Source organism: Phocoena phocoena, chromosome 5 (genome assembly GCF_963924675.1).
Source record: "Phocoena phocoena chromosome 5, mPhoPho1.1, whole genome shotgun sequence".
Classification (NCBI taxonomy): Eukaryota; Metazoa; Chordata; class Mammalia; order Artiodactyla; family Phocoenidae; genus Phocoena; species Phocoena phocoena.
Genome location: NC_089223.1, coordinates 57184550 through 57201145, shown reverse-complemented (window position 1 = coordinate 57201145; position 16596 = coordinate 57184550).

Below are 16596 nucleotides of genomic sequence, written 5' to 3'. Positions count from 1 at the left end.
AAAAAGAAACATGCAAGATATTTTGCATTTCATTTTTCCTTAGGATAGATTCACACTCAGGGTATCCTGGCAGACCACTAGGTTCAAATTTTAACTGAATTTTAATTTTTTTCTCTGCAGTTACAATATCAATTTGATATAAATATAAGATTTTTTCCCTCAATTTTAGAGTTTATCCTGATTTTTTTTTTTTTTTTTTTGTGGTACATGGGCCTCTCACTGTTGTGGCCTCTCCCGTTGCTGAGCACAGGCTCCAGACGCACAGGCCCAGCGGCCGTGGCTCATGGGCCCAGCCACTCCGTGGCATGTGGGATCCTCCCAGACGGGGGCACAAACCCGCGTCCCCTGCATCGGCAGGCGGACTCTCAATCACTGCGCCACCAGGGAAGCCCTATCCTGATTTTTATTTAATTTTATTAATTTATTTTCATCTTGATTTTTATTTATTTTAGTTTAATATATGTAAACTGTTATCATGGCTGAAAGACAAAATAACATATAACAAGAACAACATTAAAAATTATAGATATCGCTATCATGCTTATCCTATTCCCAGTCACCCTATATGGCTAAGTATTTACACTTGGCTCTGATTTATCTTTCCTGTTTATTCTTCTAAATAAGAAAATATATTTTTGTTTCCCTAAGCAAGAGGTTTTGCACTGCCTACTATTTATACATTTTTATACTTAACCACCTTGCTTTTTTTACCAATATAGTCTTAATATTACACCAGATATGTGATATTTATCATTCTTTTTGTACCTGCTATTTCTCCATTATATAGATGTTCCATAGCTTAATTAACAAGGTTTCTATGGATGAGTATTAAGATTGCAACCAGTATTCTATTTTTACATATAATACTTTTATTGATAACTGCTCTAATTGTGTGTGTGTGTGTTTGTATGTGTGTGTGTTTGGCAGAGCACATCTCTAGAGTTAAATGTTCGAGAAAAGATATGTTTGAAAGGGTAAATTCACATGTAGTTTTGTTACATATTCCGAATCCCACTTTATAGACTACACTATACAACACTTCTAGTAATAGTGTTTGAGTTTACCGCCCATACAGTGGTTTTAGTTTCAACTAACCTACAGAGGAAGTAAACTAAGTTCATTGATAACTAATTGAAAGTGAACAAAAGATCTGAGAAGACATTTCACCAAAGATAAAGAAATGGCAAATAAGCAAATGCACATATGTTGAACATAATTTAGTCATTAGGGAAATGAAAATTAAAACCACAAAAGGTATCACTTTCATATGTTGCAATGTCTAAAATATTTGTCAACATCCAGTGCTAGGAAGGCTGAAGAGCAATGGGAATACTCATAATATGGTACAGCCATTTTGGAAAATAATTTTGTACTTTGTCATAAATATAAACATGCATCTACTATATGACTTGTTAGTCCTACACCTATGTAATTAGATAATTACACCTATTTAATCCCACACTCATTATTGAAAATTATATGTAAACAAAAAAACTGTAGATAAATATTTATAGCAACTTTATTCACAATTGAGAAAATAGGAAATATCCTAGATAAAGTTTCATCAGTGAAAAAAATAAATTGAGGCATGTTGGGAGAGGTTATCTATAAAGGACTAGCATAAGAGGATTTGGGGTGATGGGAGTGCATAAAACTGTGTTGGTAGCCACACATCTAAGCATTGGTTATAACCCAAAGAAAAGTGCATCACAAAAAGTGGATTTTATTCTATGTAACTTTTTAAAAAATATCAACAAGTATGTGGGAGGAGAGATAGAATAAAAACAATTACAAGTGAATCTAACTATGTTTTAAATAAATAACATATTTATACTGAAGAGGAAGAAAAGGAGCTGACCTAAATAGCTTTGGAAAACTTTTTAAATTGAAGTATAGTAGATTTAAAATTTTATGTTACTTTCTAGTGTACGACAAAGTGATTCAGATATATATATATATATATATATATATATATATACTTTTTCAGATTCTTTTCCATTATAGATTATTATAAGATACTGAATATAGTTACCTGTGCTATACAGTAGGGCCTTGTTGTTTACCTGGGTTATATATAATAGTTTTATGTGCTAACCCCAAACTCCTAATTTATCCCTCCACTCCCTTTCCCCTTTGGTAACCATAAGTTTGTTTTTTATGTCTGTGAGTCTGTTTTTGTTTTGTAAATAGGGTGATTTGTACCATTTTTCATATTCCACATATAAGTGATATCATATAATATTTGCCTTTCTGTCTCTGACTTACTTCCCTTAATGTGATGATCTCTAGGTTCATCCATGTTGCTGCTAATGGCATTTCATTCCTTTTCATGGCTGATTAGTATTCCATTGTATGTATGTGTATGTGTGTGTATATATATATATATATATATATATACACACACCACATCTTTATCCATTCATCTGTCGGTGGACATTTAGGCGGCTTCCATGTCTTGGCTACTGTAAATAGTGCTGCTGTGAACATTGGGGTGCATGTATCTTTTCAAACTATAGTTTTGTCCAGATATATGCCCAGGAGTGGGATTGCTAGATCATATGGCAACTCTATTTTTAGTTTTTTGAGGAATGTCCATACTATTCTCCATAGTGTCTGCAAAAATTTACTTTTCCACCAACAGTGTAGGAAAGTTCCCTTTTCTCCACACCCTCTCCAGCATTTGCTATTTGTAGAATTTTTGATGATGGCTATTCTGACTGGTGTGAGGTGGTACCTCACTGTAGTTTTGATTTGCATTTCTCTAATAGGGATGTTGAGCATCTTTTTCATATACTTTTTGGCCTTCTTTATATCTTATTTGGAAAAATGTCTGTTTAGGTCTTCTGTCCAATTTTGAGTGGGTTGTTTGTTTGTTACTGAGTTTTGTGAACTATGTATATTTCAGAAATAAAGCCCTGTGGGTCACATTATTTGCAAATATTTTTTCCAAGACCATAGGTTGTCTTTTCATTCTGTTTATGGTTTCCTTCACTGTGCAAAATCTTGTAAGCTTGACTAGGTCCCATTTGTTTACTTTTACCTTTATTTCTATTGCCTTGAGAGACTGACCTAAGAAAACATTGCTATGATTTATGTCAGAGAGTGTTTTGCCTATCTTATCTTCCAGGCGTTTTATGGTGTCATGTCTTAAATAATATTTAAGTCTTTAAGCCAGTTTGTGTTTACTTTTGTGTATGGTGTGAGGGTGTGCTCTAACATCATTGATTTACATGTGACTGCGGCTGTCCAATTTTTGCAAACACCACTTGCTGAAGAGATTGTCTTTTCTCCATTATATATTCTTGCTTCCTTTGTCAAATATTAATTGAGCGTAGGTGTGTGGGTTTACTTCTGTGTTCTCTACTCTGTTCCATTGATCCATATGTCTGTTTTGGTACCAATACCACAGTTTTGACTACTGTAGCTTTGTAGTATTGTCTGAAGTCTGGGAAGGTTATGCATCCTGTTTTGTTCTTTTTCCTCAGGATTGCTTTGTCAATTCTGTTTTTTTTTTTTTTTATGGTTCCATCTAAATTTTAGAATTATTTGTTCTAGTTCTGTGAACAATGTCATGGGTAATCTGATAGGGATCTCATTAAATCTGTAGATTGCTTTGGATAGTATGGCCATTTTAACAATCCAAGAGCATGGGATATTTTTTCATTTCTTTAAATCAGCTTCAGTTTCCTTTATCAGTGTTTTATAGTTCTCAGCATATAAGTCCTTAACTTCCTTGGTCAGGTTTATTCCTAAGTATTTCTTTTATGTGATTTTAAAAGGTATTTTTTTTATATTCCCTTTCTGGTATCTAATTGTTATTGTAGAGAAATGCAACCGATTTCTATATGTTAAACAGAGCCTTGATTTTGATACTTATGTGTGTCTAAAAAAGGACCTTAATTATATCATCATTTTCTTTTTAATTTTTTTTTTATACAGCAGGTTCTTATCAGTTACCATTTTTTTTTTTTTGCGGTACGCGGGCCTCTCACTGCTGTGGCCTCTCCCATTGCGGAGCGCAGGCTCAGTGGCCATGGCTCACGGGCCCAGCCGCTCCGTGGCATGTGGGATCCTCCTGAACCGGGGCACAAACCTGTGTCCCCTGCATCGGCAGGTGGACTCTCAACCACTGCGCCACCAGAGAAGCCTCCAGTCATCAATTTTATACACATCAGTGGATACATGTAAAACCCAATCGCCCAATTCATCCCCCCACCCCCACCACCACCCCACCGCTTTCCCTGCTTGGAATCTATACGTTTGTTCTCTACCTCTGTGTCTCAATTGCTGCCCTGCAAACTGAGTCATCTGTACCATTTTTCTAGGTTCCATATATATGCGTTAATATACGATATTTGTTTTTCTCTTTCTGACTTACTTCACTCTGTATGACAGAGTCTAGGTCCACCCACCTCACTACAAATAACTCACTTTCATTTCTTTTTATGGCTGAGTATTATTCCATTGTATATATGTGCCACATCTTCTTTATCCATTCATCCGTCAATGGACATTTAGGTTGCTTCCATGTCCTGGCTCTTGTAGATAGAGGTGCAATGAACATTGTGGTACATAACTCTTTTGAATTATGGTTTTCTCAGGGTATATGCCCAGTAGTGAGATTGCTGGATCATATGGTAATTATGTTTTTAGTTTTCTAAGGAACCTCCATACTGTTCCCCATAGTGGCTGTATCAATTTACATTCCCACCAACAGTGCAAGAGGGTTCCCTTTTATCCACACCCTCTCCAGCATTTGTTGTTTGTAGATTTTCTGATGATGCCCATCACTGGTGTGAGGTGATACCTCATTGTAGTTTTGATTTGCATTTCTCTAATAATTAGTGATGTTGAGCAGCTTTTCATGTGCTTCTTCGCCATCTGTATGTCTTCTTTGGAGAAACGTCTATTTAGGTCTTCAGCCCATTTCTGGATTAAGTTGTTTGTTTTTTTAATATTGTGCTGCATGAGCAGTTTATATATTTGGGAGATTAATCCTTTGTCCATTGATTCATTTGCAAATACTTTCTCCCATTCTGAGGGTTGTCTTTTTGTCTTGTTTATGGTTTCCTTTGCTGGGCAAAAGCTTTGAAATTTCATTAGGTCCCAACTGTTTATTTTTGTTTTTATTTCCATTACTTCAGGAGGTGGATCAAAAAAGATCTTGCTGTGATTTATGTCAAAGAGTGTTCTTCCTATGTTTTCCTCTAAGTTTTATAGTGTTCTGGCTTACATTTAGGTCTCTAATCCATTCTGAGTTTATTTTTGTGTATGGTGTTAGGGAGTGTTCTAATTGCATTCTTTTACATGTAGCTGTCCAGTTTTCTCATCACCAATTATTGAAGAGACTCTATTTTCTCCATTGTATATCCTTGCCTCCTTTGTCATAGATTAGTTGACCATAGGAGCGTGGGTTTTTCTCTGGGTTTTTTATCTTGTTCCATTGAATTATGTTTCTGTTTTTTGTGCCAATACCACATTGTCTTGATTACTGTAGCTTTATAGTAAAGTCTGACGTCAGGGAGTCTGATTCCTCCAGCTCCGTTTTTTTCCCGCAAGACTGCTTTTACTTTTGTGTCTCCATACAAATTTTAAGATTTTTTTGTTCTAGTTCCATAAAAAATGCCATTGGTAATTTGATAGGTATTGCATTGAATCTGTAGATTACTTTTGGTAGTATAGTCATTTTCACAATATTGATTCTTCTAATCCAAGAACATGGTATATCTCCCCATCTGTTGTTATCATTTTTAATTTATTTCATCAGTGTCTTATAGTTTTCTGCATACAGGTCTTTTGTCTCCTTAGGTGGTTTATTCCTAGGTATTTTATTCTTTTTCTTGCAATGGTAAATGGGAGTGTTTCCTTAATTTCTCTTTCAGATTTTTCATCTTTAGTGTATAGGAATGCAAGAGATTTCTGTGCATTTATTTTGTACATTTATTTTGTATCCTGCAACTCTACCAAATTCATTGATTAGCTCTAGTAGTTTTCTGGTGGCATCTTTAGGATTTTCTATGTATAGTATCATGTCATCTGCAAACAGTGACAGTTTTACTTCCTCTTTTCCAATTTGTATTCCTTTTATTTCTTTTTCTTCTCTGATTGCCCTGGCTAGGACTTCCATAACTATGTTGAATAATAGTGGTGAGAGTGGACATCCTTGTCTTGTTCCTGATCTTAGAGGAAATGCTTTCAGTTTTTCACCATTGAGAATGGTGTCCGCTGCAGGTTTGTCATATATTGCCTTTATTATGTTGATGTAGGTTCCCTCTATGCCCACTTTCTGGAGAGTTTTTATTAAAAATGGGTTTTGAATTTTGTCAGAAGTTTTTTCTGCATCTATTGAGATGATCATATGGTTTTTATTCTTCAATTTGTTAATATGGTACATCACATTGATTGATTTGTGTATATTGAAGAATCCTCACATCCCTGGGATAAATCCCACTTGATCATGGTATATGATCATTTTAATGTGTTGTTGGATTCTGCTTGCTAGTATTTTGTTGAGGATTTTTGCATCTATATTCATCAGTGATATTGGTGTGTAATTTTATTTTTTTGTAGTATCTTTGTCTGGTTTTGGTATCAGGGTGATGGTTGCCTCATAGAATGAGTTTGGGAGTGTTCCTTCCTCTGCAATTTTTTGGAAGAGTTTGAGAGGGATGGGTGTTAGCTTTTACTTAAATGTTTGAGAGAATTCACCTGTTAAGACATCTGGTCCTGTAGTTTTGTTTGTTGGAAGATTTTTAATCACAGTTTCAATTTCATTACTTGTGATGTGTCTGTTCGTATTTTCTGTTTCTTCCTGGTTCAGTCTTGGAAGGTTATACCTTTCTAAGAATTTGTCCATTTCTTCCAGGTTGTCCATTTTATTGGCAGAGTTGCTTGTAGTAGTCTCTTAGGATGCTTTGTATTTCTGTGGTGTCTGTTGTAACTTCTCCTTTTTCATTTCTAATTTTATTGATTTGAGTCCTCTTCCTCTTTTTCTTGATGAGTTTGGCTGATGGTTTATCAATTTTGTTTATCTCCTCCAAGAACAAGCTTTTAGTTTTATTGATCTTTGCTATTGTTTTCTTTGTTTCTATTTCATTTATTTATGCTCTGATCTTTCTAATTTCTTTCCTTCTGCTAACTTTGGGTTTCATTTGTTCTTCTTTCTCTAGTTCCTTTAGGTGTAAAGTTAGATTGTTTATTTGAGATTTTTCTTGTTTCTTGAGGTAGGCTTGTAAAGCTATAAGCTTCCCTCTTGGAACTGCATTTGGCTGCATCGCATAGGTTTTGGATCATTGTGTTTTCATTGTCATTTGTCTCTAGGTATTTTTGGATTTCCTCTTTGATTTCTTCAGTGATCTCTTGGTTATTTAGTAACGTGTTGTTTAGCCTCCATTTGTTTGTGTTTTTTATGGTTTTTTTCCCTGTAATTCATTTCTAATCTCATAGTGTTGTGGTCAGAAAAGATGCTTGATATGATTTCAGTTTTCTTAATGTTAGTGAGGCTTGATTTGTGACCCACGATGTGATCTGTCCTGGAGAGTGTTCCATGTACACTTGAGAAGAAAGTGTAATCTACTGTTTTTGGATGGAATGTCCTGTACATATCAATTAAATGTGTCTGGTCTATTGTGTCATTTAAAGCTTCTGTTTCCTTATTTATTTTCATTTTGGATGATCTGTCCATTGGTGTAAGTGAGGTGTTAAAGTCCCTCACTATTATTGTGTACTGTCGATTTCCTCTTTTATAGCTGTTAGCAGTTGCCTTATGTATTGAGGTGCTCCTGTCTTGGGTGCATATATATTTAAATTGCTATATCTTCTTCTTGGATTGATCCCTTGATCATTATGTAGTGTCCTTCCTTGTCTCTTGTAACATTCTTTATTTTAAAGCCTATTTTATCTGATATGAGTATGGCTACTCCAGCTTTCTTTTGATTTCCATTTGCTTGGAATATCTTTTTCCATCCCCTCACTTTCAATCTGTATGTCCCTAGGTCTGAAGTGGGTCTCTTGTAGACAGTATATATATGGGTTTTGTTTTTGTATCCATTCAGCAAGCCCGTGTCTTTTGGTTGGGGCATTTAATCCATTCACGTTTAAGGTAATTATTGATATGCCTGTTCCTATTATCATTTTCTTAATTGGTTTGGGTTTGTTTTTGTAGGTCCTTTTCTTCTCTTGTGTTTCCCACTTAGAGATGTTCCTTTAGCATTTGTTGTAGAGCTGGTTTGGTGCTGCTGAATTCTCTTACCTTTTTCTTGTCTGTAAGCTTTTGATTTCTCCATTGAATCGGAATGAGATCCTTGCCGGGTAGAGTAATCTTGGTTGTAGGTTCTTCCCTTTCATCACTTTAAGTATATCACGCCACTCCCTTCTGGCTTTTAGAGTTTCTGCTGGGAAATCAGCTTTTAACCTTATGGGAGTTCCCTTGTATGTTATTTGTCTTTTTTCCCTTGCTGCCTTTAATAATTTTTGTCTTTAATTTTTGCCAATTTGATTACTATGTGTCTCAGCATGTTTCTCCTTGGGTTTATCCTTTATGGGACTCTCTGTGCTTCCTGGACTTGGTTGGCTATTTCCTTTACCTATGTTAGGGAAGTTTTTGACTGTAATCTCTTCACATATTTCCTCTGGTCCTTTCTCTCTCTTTTCTCCTTCTGCGACTTCTATAATGTGAATGCTGTTGCATTTAATGTTGTCCCAGAGGTCTCTTAGGCTGTCTTCATTTGTTTTCATTCTTTTTTCTTTATTCTGCTCCACAGCTGTGAATTTCACCATTCTGTCGTCCTGGTCCCTTATCCATTTTTCTGCCTCAATTATTCTGCTATTAATCCCTTCTAGTGTAGTTTTCATTTCAGTTACTTTATTGTTCATCTCTGTTTGTTTGTTCTTTAATTCTTCTAGGTCTTTGTTAAACATTTTTTGCATCTTCTCCATCTTTACCTCCATTTTTTTCCCGAGGTCCTGGATCATCTTCATTGTCATTATTCTGAATTATTTTTCTGGAAGGTTGCCTATATCCATTTCACTTAGTTGTTTTTCTGGGGTTTTATCTTGTTCCTTCATCTGGTACATAGCCCTCTGTCTTTCCATCTTGTCTATCTTTTTGTGAATATGGTTTTTGTTCCACAGACTGCAGGATTGTAATTCTTGTTGCTTCCGCTGTCTGCCCTGTGGTGGATGAGTCTATCTAGGAGGCTTATGCAAGTTTCCTGATCTGTCATTTTCTTGAGATGGTAATTAATTACCTACAAATGCATGTTTCTTCAACTATTGAAGTAAAATAGCATAGAAAAACACATCTTAGTCTTTAACACATAGTCACAGAATTTTGAAAAAGTATTTTATATTTTTAAAGTTAAAATTTTCATAATTATGAAATTAGTACATAATTCGTGGGGTTTTATCTATATTATGGAATAATGGTCAGTAAGCAAATAAATTTAAAGCATAAAAGCACAAATATAGAATATACTTTGTTTTCTTTCTTGGAGAACTGTCTGTTTTCTTGTGCTTCCTTATCTCTAGGTTCTTGACAACTGTAAAAGTATCTGAAATAGATTTCTTCATATTAAATTAATTTATATTTTTGGAAAAAGAAAAAAGGGGAAGGGAGAAAAATCGAAAAGAAGGAAAAAACAAAAAGAGGGAAAGTTTTTTTTTTAAATGCCTTATAGTAACTATAGATATAATCCTAAGAACAATTCTCTTATCTCCTATTCCTGCAGAATTTCAGGGTACAAAGAGTTTTCTCTTAATTAAACTGAATATAGTTACCTATAAATTTAAAACCCTTTGGATAGAGTTTAATAAAATGCCAATAGTCAAAGAAAAATGTCCTAATTGATTTGTACCAATTAAAAAAAACTTCTCAGCATGTCCTTTATCCTGTACCTTAAGAATACAGAATAATTCTCCTCAAGAGCACATGGATATGTTACAATAAATCATATGCTGTCTGGCCATAAAAGAAGTTTCAGCAAACTTCAAACTTCTCAAATCATGATGGAAATAAACTAGGTAGAAATGCTATAATTAAAAATACACACGTGTTTGAAAATTAAACAGTAGTCTTGTAAATAATCCAGGAAGTAAAAGAAAATTAGAAAAAAATTGAAATGAATAAAAATAAAAATGTGACCGAAAAATCTCATGGAATGGAATTAAAGTATTGCTTATGGAAAATGTATGATTTTAATGAATATGTTAGGGAAACTACATGTTAAAAATACCAAATTCTATTATCTACGTTTTTTAAAAAGTCTATTAAAAAATATCAAATGAAACCCACAGAAAGTAGAAGGAAGGAAATAATAAAAATGAAAAGCAAAATCAATGAAATAGAATACAAATATATGTTAAGTAAAATTTTAGTTTTTACAAAATATCAATAAAATTAATAAACCTCAAAAGTGGTTTCTCAACTGGAAATTAAGGCAAAAAAATTACCAGAGTGAGGTATAAAGAGGAGGATATCAAGTCCTGAAAATATTAAAAAGAAAATAAAATAGTATAATATGTAGCCTAATGCCAAAATTTGACAATATGATTAAATGAGTAATCACTTGAGAAGCACGACTTATTTAAATTGAAACAAACAAGTTGAAAAAAAAGAAAATCTGAGAAGCCCTATATCAATTAAAGAAATAGAATCTCTAAATTTCTTTCCACTAAGAAATGTCTTTATCCTGATGACAATATATTCTCTCAAAGAGTAAATGAGGAATCTAAGAAAGTTTTTCAGAAAATTGAAAGAGAACATTTTCTGACTCATTTTTTGAAGTCAGTATAAGCCTAATATCAAAACCTGACAAAGTCATAATAAAACTGGAATATTATATATCTCTGTTACCAGAACAGATGCAAAAATTAAAAAAAAAAAAACAACACTTTACAAAGTAAACCCAGAGATGCAAATGAATAAACTACTGGGTATTATTTCAGAAATGCAATGTTGGATTAATATTTGAAAATCACTGAATTTGAAAATTCAGTTTATTAACATTTAGAGAAGGTAAACTATATGATCATCTCAATAGATGCAAAAAAGAAAGCATTGGACAATATCCAACACCTCTTTCTCATAAAAATACAGAACTGTCAGCAAATTAGGAAAAGGGAGGCTCAGTAAACTAGTAAAATGTGTCTTAAAATAATCTTTTACTTAAAATCATATTTAATGTATTTGCAACTAGATGAGGAAGTAGACAAGGGTTTGTAACATCACCACTTTTTCAACATTTTACTTGATGTCCTAGACATGTAAAATGTACACAAGGATAAACAAGTAGACCAATGGAGCAGAATACATTGTCCAGAAACAGACTCACATTTTTATGGAACACGTGATTCATGTGAGTATGCTATTATATTTCAGTGGGAAAGGATAATCTTTTCAACTGATGGAACTGGTTCAAATAATACACATAGAAAAAGAATGAACCATGACCTCTACATCCCTCTAAGTCTCAAATTTAATCAAGAAGCTTTCTAGCCCTATATGTGAAAGATAAAATAGAGTATATAAATATTTCTTTTAAATTATCCATAAAAAATTGAAAATTTTGATTAATAAAAAATAAGAATTTTTGTTCATAAAAGGATACTTATAAGAATGATAAATCAGCTTCAGACTGATAATATATATTTGACACAATATATGCATATGTACACATTTCTACATTCATATGTATGTATACATATTAATGTGGATATAGTATTAATCTGTCTAAAACCAACAACTGAGTTCTATTCAGAATATTTAAAGAATATCTATTGATCAACAGGATGACAGAAAACCCAACAAAAATGGGCAAAAATCTTGGACAGGAACTTCAGAAAAACATACTTACAAATAGACAATAAGCATGTGCAATTATGTTTAACATCAAGAGTTATTAGAGTGGCTTCCCTGGTGGCGCAGTGGTTGAGAGTCCGCCTGCTGCTGCAGGGGACATGGGTTCGTGCCCCAGTCTGGAAAGATCCCACATGCCGTGGAGCGGCTGGGCCCATGAGCCATGGCCGCTGAGCCTGTGCTTCCGGAGCCTGTGCTCTGCAACTGGAGAGGCCACAGCGGTGAGAGGCCCATGTACCACAAAAAAAAAAAAAAAAAAATGAGTGACAATATCCACTACAGATTTGTAAAAGAATGATCATAGCACCTTTATTCAAAATAGCTCAAAACTGGAAAACTACCAAAATGAACATTTATAATGGAATAGATAAATTAATTGTGGTATATTCATTGGAATACTACACAGCAATAAAACAAAGCAGTGCTACACACATTATCAGACTTCATGCACCTAATGTTGAGCAAAGGAAGCAAGATTCAAAAAGGTAAGTGCAACACAATTCTACTTATATAGATTTCAAGAGTAGGCAAAATTTTTCTATGGTGATTGGAATCAGAATAGTGGTTACTTCTGGGGATGTTTGATGAGAATACGGTACAGAAAAGCCCTTTGAAGTGCTACGTGCATTCTACATATTGACCAAAATGGCAATTTTACCCTCACATTTGTGTTCCATAGCGTATTATATCTTAATACACCTTTATACAAAAATCCATTCTGGACGTCATATGGAGAATAGATTACAGAGAAACAAATTGAGAAATTCTAGTAGCAATCCAGGTGATAGTTGATGGTGGCTTGTACCAAAGAATCAATAGAAATGGAGCAAAGTAGGAAAATTTAGAAAGTACTTTTGGGACGGAACTGTCAGGACGCTTGCTTTGCAATGGCATAGGATAGGCAGGTTAATATGGGAAGGTTAAGATAGGGCTAGAAACAATGGACATATTTTTAGAACAGAAAACAGTAGGTAGCAAGTCCTTAAATTATCTTTAAGTAGTTATTTCCCAGAGTGAGCACTTACATAAAATAGAAAAAAAGGAGGAAAGTGGTAAAACTCCTAATTCCAACTTTGATAACATATGGATTCTAATATATTCTGGTACTTAACTTGTATTCACAATGTAATTAAAATTTCTGTTTGCCTAGTTATGTGCTTAGTATGTTTATATCTTTTGTGATAAATTATCAAACACACGGCACAGCTGGCAAAAAAAATTTTTTACAAAAATGCCTCATTAGAAATCACCAACTTATCTTTAAATTCTCTGAACATGTGGTGCAAAATCTGAATTCATGCAGTTATGTGTTAGATGCAGACAGCCTGCCTCATTGATCTTGCTGTGTGATAGATATATTTTAGGAGTGAGTTGTGGAGAAAGATGATTTTTTGCCTAGCTATTTAAATATTTTATGATTAAAAGATGTCTTTTTTGCTCAGAATAAGTACTCGGTAGAATATTTTCCAAAAGTTCTTGTTTTTTTCATAATGTTGATAAGCTCTGATGCACTTCAAAAAACGTAGGTTTCTTTTTTTCTCATTTTCTATATTTTTCATCTCTTTTTTTAGAATTACTTTTAGAATGAATATATTATAAACTATTGCTTTAGAATGACAGTATTATGAACTTTTGAGGTTTTCTAATTAGTTTTTCTTCTGATAAGTAAAGGTAAATTTAGATATACACCTTTATCAGCAGAATGTTGTCATATAAGTAAAAATATTTTTTAATCATTCCAAAGTATAGTTAGCCACTCTATTTATTGTAATATGAATGTAGCCCTCTATTAAAACACAGCAAATCAGTTACTTTTCTGATTGAAAACATTGTTTTCTTTTTTTAAGCATTTTTTAAAATTAATTAATTAATTATATTTTTGCTGTTTTTTTTGATCTTCGTTGCTACCTGTGGGCTTTCTCTAGTTGTGGCGAGTGGGGGGTTACTCTTCATTGTGGTGTGCGGGCTTCTCATTGTGGTGGCCTCTCGTTGCGGAGCAAGGGCTCTAGGCATGCAGGCTTCAACAGTTGTGGCACATGAGCTCAGTGGTTGTGGCTCGTGGGCTCTAGAGCGCAGGCTCAGTAGTAGTGGCACACGGGCTTAGTTGAAAACATTTTAAATTATTTTAGTATTTGGTTAGATTTTCATTATAGGTGTCATTCGACAAAAATGTTTCCTTAAAGATGACTGAGATGTTTTTATATTAAAAAATCAATCAATTTTCCAATCTGCTCCTTACTCAGATTGCAAAGCATTTATTATCTTATGGCTGCATGTGCAGTCATAATTTAGTAATATAAAGTTGATTTATAAATCTAATTTCCATATTAAGTTATTAGAACTTAGTGTCTACATATTATTAATGACAAATAGAAGAGCTTTATGGAACTGTATTCATAATTTTGACACTTAAAACAGATCTCAAGTCTTTTATCTGCACTAAATGATTTTAAAGTCTGAAGGTTTGTTCATAGTTTTTGCTTTTTTGCTTAGTCTTGCAATATTTTACTTCCTATGTTTAGCATTAGTCAAAAATAGGACTGCATGTGTATGAATCCACATGCTCTTTTTACTTCTGGTTTTTACAACTGTATTACATAAGAGTGAATGAAGTTATCATTATCTACACTACTGCAATTGTCTGCTAAATAAAATATCCTCGTTGCACTAACAATTTCCCCTCAGAACAATTTTTTCTCCTAAAAACTGGAGAGATCTTTTTAAAATTTCAGATTTGATCATGTCATTCTTCTGCTAAAAACCTTTAATGTCTTTCCACTGCTTTAAGAAAAAATAAAATATTTGACAAGTTCTCTCAATATAATCATCCCAAGTGGCAAGCTGTTGTACATCCTGGCCTGTGTCTATCTCTCCAGCCAATCTCAGTTCACTCTGCCTCTCTCAATGTTCTAATAATAATGTTTGAGATTCTTTTTCTTTTCATTTTCTGTCCTTTTTTTTTTTTTGCTTTTTATGTTATTATAGAGTAATAATTGACCTACAATATTATATTAGTTTCAGATATGCAACATAGTGATCCAACAGTACATTGTGAAATAGACACCACTATAAGTCTAGTTACCAACTGTCACCTTACAAAGTTTATAGAGTATTAGTGAGTATATTTTCCATGATGAACATTACATCCCCATAACTTATTTATTTTAAACCTGGAAGATTGTACTTTGTAATCCCCTTCACCCATTTCACCGCCCCAACCCCCCTTCCCTTTGGCATCAGATACAGTCTGTTCTTTGTGTCTATGGGTCTGGATTTTATTTTGTTTTGTTTTTTGTTTTCTAGGTTCCACAGATAAGTGAAATGATGTGGTATATGTCTTTCTCTGTCTGACTTATTTCACTTAGCTTAATATGCTCAAGGTCAATCTATGTTGTCACAAATGACAAAACTTCATTCTTTTCATGGCTGAAAATTTTCACTGTGTGTGTATAAAAATTTTCACTGTGTGTGTATAAAAATACATATATTTTTATTCATTCATCTATTGATGGGCATTTAGGTTGTTTCCACATCTTGGTATTAAAAATAATCCTGCAGTGAACATAGGGGTGCATATATCTTTTTGAATTAGTGTTTCCATTTTCTTCAGATAGATACTCAGTAGTGAAATTGTTGGGTCATATAATAGTGCTATTTTAAATTTTTGGTGGACCCTCCACACTGTCCTTCATGGTGGCTGCACCAATTTATATTCTCACCAGCAATGTACAAGGGTTCCCTTTTTTCCATGTTCTCACCAACACTTGTTTTTTTGTTGTCTTTTAGTCATTGTAACAGGTTTGAGGTGGTATCTCATTGTAGTTTTGATTTGCAACTACCCTGATGATTAGTGTCATTGAACATCTTTTCCTGTGCCTACTGGCCATCTGTCTTTCTCAGAAAAATGTCTATTCAGGGCTTCTGCCCATTTTTTAATTGGACTTTTTTGTTCATGTTATTGAGTTGTATGTGTTCACTTTATATTTTGGATATTAACCCCATATCTAATATATGATTTGCAGATATATTCTTCCATTCAGTGGGTTGCATTTTCATTTTGTTGATGGTTTCCTTTGCTGCACAGAAGCTTTTAGTTTGATGTAGTCCCATTTGTTTATTTAAGCTTTTGTTCCCTTGTCTTTGGAATTAGTTCCAAAAAATAACACTAAGACTGATGTCAAAAAGCTTACTGTCTATGTTTTCTTCTAAGAGTTTTATGATTTAGGTCTTACATTTAATTTTGTATCCTGAAACTTTATTTATTAGTTTTAATAGATTTTGGTGAGCTCTTTAGGGTTCTATATATAGTGTCATGTCATCTGCAAATGGTGACTGTTTTACTTCTTTCCAATTTATATGCCTTTAATTTATTTTTCTTTCTAATTGCTCTGGCTGAAATTCCAATACTTTATTGAATAAAAGTGAGGAGAGGGCATCATTGTCTTGTTCCTGATCTTAGAAGAAAAGCTTTCATATTTTCAGCATGGAGTATGATATTACCTGTGGATTTGTTATATATGGCCTTTATTATGTTGAGGTACATTCCCTCTATAAGAACTTTGTTGAGAGTTTTTATCATAAATGGATGTTAAATTGTGACAAATGCTTTTTCTGCATCTGTTGAAATGATCATATTATTTTTATCTTTTGTTAATGTGGTGTAGCATGTTGATTGATTTGAAGATATTGAACTATCTTTGTATTTCTGGATAATTCCAAGTGAATCGTGATGTACGATCCTT